Source organism: Sebastes fasciatus, chromosome 12 (genome assembly GCF_043250625.1).
Source record: "Sebastes fasciatus isolate fSebFas1 chromosome 12, fSebFas1.pri, whole genome shotgun sequence".
Taxonomy (NCBI): domain Eukaryota; kingdom Metazoa; phylum Chordata; class Actinopteri; order Perciformes; family Sebastidae; genus Sebastes; species Sebastes fasciatus.
Window position 1 is genome coordinate 2047221 of NC_133806.1, and position 6000 is coordinate 2053220.

At 44.1% G+C, this 6000-nt stretch overlaps 1 protein-coding gene across 2 annotated transcripts in view; it reads left to right on the forward strand.

Moving 5' to 3' along the window:
- tsnare1 (T-SNARE Domain Containing 1) overlaps window positions 1-5605 on the forward strand; it is a 151976-nt gene extending 146371 nt beyond the window's left edge. The window contains exon 12 of one of the 2 annotated variants that reach the window (XM_074652601.1): window positions 4974-5604. The gene's annotated coding sequence lies outside the window, so the exon portion shown is untranslated. Of the gene's footprint in view, window positions 1-4973 lie in introns of both variants that reach the window. The other variant, XM_074652600.1, reaches the window with a different exon arrangement.
- Window positions 5606-6000: the final 395 nt, after the last annotated feature.

The window sequence follows — 6000 nt, forward strand, 5'->3', positions numbered from 1 at the left end:
ATCAGCTGACAGGAAGTAAACATGGACCCAAGCTGTTGCCTAGCAACGCAATTCCGTTGCAATTCCGTTGAAACGCACCAAAACGGAGCGTTTCAGACGGAGGGTAAATACAGGTATGACAGTATGAGGAAAATAAAGTGTTTTTTTAACATTACAGCATGTAAACATGTTCTAGTATCCTTAAAAATGAGCACGATATGGGACCTTTAAGTGAATCCATCACCAGCGGGTCTGTTGACGCAGCAGGTGGCTCCTTAGAGACAGGAATACTGGGGGGAGTCTCCATCACCATGCCAACATGGAGTCAACAATTACCAACATTTCACTTTCAGTTTTACCTTCAAATAGAGAGACTGTTGAGAGACTGCTGCAACCTGCCAGGGAATATAGTGACAGTCGAAGGCGTCCTCAGTACACTTTCTAGCTAGCACATAAATGTTTTCGGGTGGGGGTCCAAGTCTTAATGAGGCGGTTCATACCCCCCTAATCACCCCTGTAATTTGAACCCTGATATCATGTATTCTGCATGTGGCTGCGTGCGCTGGACCATGACCCCTGTAGCGTGACGGTTCATCATCATTTAACCCACAGCCAATGTGATCTTTAAGATAACAATGTAATTGAAGGTCTAAAGTTAGAGGTGGTGTGCTATAGGTGTGCCAGGGTGTGCCGGTGTGCCACCCAGAGAGGCAGCTGGCACACCAGCAAAAAACAGATACAGAATTCATTTTTAGTTCTAGCCTTACTAAAGTAGTTACTATTATTAAAAAAAAAAAAACCCGGCCCAATCCATCTCCAGCTGTTCTATATTACTACTAATGGTGGAAGTTGGCGACCCCAACCACACATTTAGCAGGAAAAAAAGTCATGAGTATTCGTTGCGTGCGGCCAGGATCAGGAGAGGCGGCACAGGAAGTTGCCGGGGCCGGTAGAAAACGGAGCAGCAGCTGGCAGGGTCATCTGCATTCACTTGCACTCAGACATCGGCGGCGGACTTTTCAACCAGCCACAAATGTTCATAAATATATACGGAGGTGCTGCACAGCTAGAGCTCCCTGCTTGGGGCCCTTCTGCGTGGAGTTTGCATGTTCTCCCCGTGTTAGCGTGGGTTCTCTTCGCCCTCGCGACCCTAAATAGGATAAGCGGTTACAGATAATGGATGGATACACTGAGGCAGCTGAGGTGGCTGTATTAGTGTTAAAACTGCCAAAACAAATGTTCACCCTCCGGCCTCTCCATCTCAAAATCCTGGGCTGAATTTCATTCCCAGTTCACCGCTAGATCATGTGGCACCCCAGGATTTTCTGATGCACACCCACAGTTTTTTTTTTTCTGGCTATGCTAGTGGTGGTATGGTAAACAGATTGTAAAGTTCTTTGAAGCAAATTTATGATATGGGGCAATTTAAATGAGCCAATTGTGGTCGGTCAGCAGCAAATATGCTAGGAGATTAGCCACCTAGCGCTTGCGACTGCTCGCCTTTCTTCAGGTGTAGCAGGTACTGTGTGAGATCATAACTGATAGAAATGATGTCCAAAAACGATGAAAATAGGCTGTAATAAACCAGGATTAGTCTTCAAGGCCAACGTAAAGGTCAAGACAAAGAGCAAGTAGTGGTAAGGGATGACAGCCGGATTATGTGCTGAGGAATGAATGCAGTTATACAAATGTGTGGGTGTGTTTGTGTGTGTCTTCCGGAAGCAGAAAGGCGGGTGGGGGGGGGGCTCTCTGTGGTGGCAGAGCTTTGATGTGGCCATGACTGGCAACGCTCTCTGACTGTGTGAGCCAAGCAGACACAGTCACTCCACGGCCTCTGATCTCTACAAAGAACTATCTTTACATCTCTACCTCACTCTCTCTCTCTCTCTATAAACACACACACACACACACACACACACACACACACACACACACACACACACACACACACACACGCACACACACACACACACACACACACTCAGATCTACCTTGACATAAATCTGCTCTATCCACCTCCTGTCCTCCTAAACTGGCGTCCTTCCAGTTGGTCAGGATCGGAACATTGTGCAGATGGGCACAAAATCACCAATCTGACGGACGCCTCAGGTCTTTTCACGGACGGGCTCTGCAGTGTAGTCATGTTCATTCTCCTGTCAAACTTCATAGTCCTCTCATCACTCTTCCTCTCCCTACAGCTCTCTCTCTATTCTCTCCATCTCGCTCCATTCTCTCTCTCCTCATGTTCGCCTTTCCTGCGTCACTCTCAGTGATCCCCTCTCACTCTGACGGTGGGTTTTCATTTCTAAAATTCCCCTCACCGTCTCACCGCCGTTGATAGCTCCCGACGAAGTGAATGAAAGGCACGTGTGTCTGACATTTGAGGGGGATTTTTGATATGATCTACCTGTCTGTTGGTTTGTCCAGTTGCATTATTAGCATATGTCTGTTTGTATGGGAGCAGTTTTTATCAGTGTCTGTTGTGTTTGATATTCAACTTGTTTGTCCAAAATATGCAAAGCGAGTCACAATGTGAACTCTGGCTCTGCTCACCTTATAACAAGTTTAATCTTTTCTTTGTCACTCAGGGTTTGGAAGTCCTTGAGTCAATCACAAAACTTTGGGAAACACAAATTTATTTTCTTTCCTCACTAAGTTCTATTCAATTTAATCTTCTTAGTATTGCTAGAGTATCTAACTAAAATTCAATAAAAATGGAAACAGCCGCATAAAAATTATATTATATGTGAAAAGAAATAAAATGTGTTCTTGAAGGTGCGTGTGTCTGCTCTCTCTTTAATTCTCTAAATGGACTGCGTGTGTGTGTGTGTGCGTGTGTGTGTGTGTGTGTGTGTGTGATCAGTCAGATGCAGCCCTCAGCAGCAGATAAAAGAGACGTCGTTGCAGACGGCTCATTTAGTTATTTGGAGGCGTGTGATTGGAGGTTATAGGCTGGAAACACAAACTTTGAGGTTGATTGGAGGTTACAGTAGATCTCTCTGTAGCTGTTCAGTGATGAGCCTTGTATATATAAATGGACTTGCACTTATATAGCGCTTTTCGAGTCGTCCAACAACTCAAAGCGCTTTACACTAAATGTCAGCATTCACCCATTCACACACACATTCATACACTGATGGCAGAGGCTGCTAAGGTGCCAACTTTGTCCATCAGGATCTAATCTAAATACTCATTCACACACCGATGGCTCAGCCTTCGGGAGCAATTTAGGGTTAAATGTCTTGCTCAAGGACACATTGACATGTGACCCGTAGCAGCCGGGGATCGAACCACCGACATTCCGACTAACCTTAACCCCTAACCCTAACCCTAAAACCTGCTTTACCCTCTGAGCCACAGCTGCCCCCACATACTCACCCATGTGTGTCTTCGGTAGACTGGATTTTGAGGAACTATGTTCAAAATGTGCAGATACATATATCACATATATCTGGATTAGCAGATGTCAGAATTATGTCGCTGCTCATCTGTCAGTGTGTTGTGTTCAAAAGATCCGGGATCATTTTCTCATCAGTCTACAATAACGTGTTTGGTATCACTGGAAAACTCGAAATTCCGAGCTTTCTAAATCACCTAAACGCAACATGACTTGAAACACAGAGCATCCGCTTTTAACATATTACAGTCAAACTGACATAAAACTACATTCTTGCCAAAATATTTCACCACTGAGGCATCGGCCTATGTTAATTTACGCTAAAAACGGCAGGTTTCTGCCGCTAGATGGCGCTACGGTAGCACTGCAGCCATTTTGGGCTGAAAACGCCAATGAGTCTGTGGCCATGGACGTATAAAGAGACGTCTGTTTTAGGTAAATCAACTTCCCAGTACAAACACTTAAATAGCTAGTCCTTTCCTTTAACTCCGCCTCCCAGCCCTCGCTCCAGCTTCGGTCTGGGTCTCATTCACATTAACGGAAAACAGCTCTGGATTCAGCTGTTAGTGCATTTTACAACTTTTAGAACCTAATGATTTAAATAAAGACTATTCAAGTGTTCATACTGGGAAGTTGATTCACCTAAAAAAAATGTATCCGCTGATTTACAGACGTCTCTTTCCCCAATGTAAGTCCATGGGAAAAAGTACTTTTGGGCCCAATGGCATCACGTGACAGACGCGGAAGTTGCAGTACTGCCGTTTGGCCACTACAAACATTTGCTTCAACGCCAAGCGCTCTTCCTCGGGGGGCTTGGTCGGGCTCTTATTGTTCATGAATGAATCTGTTAGTGTGTGGTGTGCTGTTTTGGCCAAATTGTTTTTTCAACACACAACAGGAACAAAACTGTTAAATTTAACATATGTCATTATGTGTGGAGGTCTCTCACATTTTCAAAATCTTAACAGAACCCTGTGAAAGTTGCCTTTCATTGTCAGAAGGCTTGGGTCAATAAGGCTGATGTTTGAAAGTACACATCAGTCAGTGTTGTACATCTGTTTGTTGATGACATATTAATTAATACACAGATTGGGAAGCCCGTGAATTGATCTATATTTTGATCTATATCTGTTCATCAAACGCCAACATGATCCTCAGAATCCTCTTTCCTCGCTGGGCTTAATTCACTTACATGTTTCCTGTTGGCCAACTATTAACTGTAATTCAGATAAAAGTGATGCGCTTTGGCCTTTCATGTACCGGCCAAGTCTGCTAGTTGGTGATTAATGAACCACTTCCATCTCCAGTACTGTGAACTCTGGCCTGGACTTAATTAAAACTCCGCCGTTGACCACCAATCATAAATTACTTCCCACAACCTGTGACACTTTTAGAATAAAAAGAACAAATTGGTTTCTTACCAATTAATAATTCACAAATGAAAGGGAATAACAAGCCCGAGGCAGCTGCTCCTGTAAGAGTTCTGCATCCTCCGTGTGCTTTGTGAAGGCTGAGCATGCTGAGAATTGCTAAGCATGAGGCGGTGGTGTCTGCTGGGTGATTGATGCCTGTTGTCTGCTCTGCTTGTGTTTTACAGGTAGCTGCTGTCATTACCGTGTCACCGCGGTGCTCCTGCCCAGTCTGATCCCTGACCTGAGCAGCTGGTTTCCAGTAGGAGGGAGCTGCCCTGCAACAACATCTCTACTCCATCATCTCTGCCTCTGTTTACATGTGCATCAGTCTGGGGATGGAGGCCTTTCTCAGCATACCAATTTGTCCAGAGTGAGCCCCAGTCGGAGCTTCTCATGTAATCATCATTGTGCTTATTTCTCTTTTTTTTTTGTCGTTTCTGTTTCCTGTGACTCAAATGTTATCATCAAATGTGAATTAAGGGATTACATCAGAGGCACAAGCTGGGTTGTTTCCTGTATCCTGTGGAGGGTTACTGGTGTATGTCACAGACCTTCAGCTCCTAACTTTTTATCAGAAATCCAGATGAAGGTGGAGCAGGAGTTTCAGGCTGAGCTTGAGCTTTACAGTCTTCACTGATGTACTGTATGCTCTGTTTCTTTTATGTATTTTTACTGAAATGGATTTCATATTTATCAGCTTGTAGTGTAATTTAATCAGTATTATATTGTAGCGTTTGTTGATATTGGTAAATATTGTTTGGCCAAATATATCTTCCCAAATAAAAGTCTAGGTTCAACAGCAACAGAAAGTCCTGCCTTTGTTTGTGTAGACATCATGTTGATGCGTTCCTTGGCATCTGGCTAGTTTAGCTGTACAGTTTTGTCATACGCTTCCACAACGATGCCGGGTCGCAATGCCGTTATCAGCTGTGAACTATGCTGCTCTCTCAGGGCGTGCTCACATGCAACATGAACTAAAAGCATGCCTGGCCGGCCCGTCTATGCCAACAAAGCACGAAGGAGCTCAGATTACAACACCGAAACTAAACATCAAACTAAACATCAAATTCAAAATGATGAAATCATTATTAATTATTTGTTGTGTTATATAAATATTGTAAGGGGCTGGGTAATTGGAGGCATCTACATTTGTGCCATTGCTCCCATTAGTTTGTGGACGGCTGTTTTGAAACGTCGATTTCGGCATTTAGG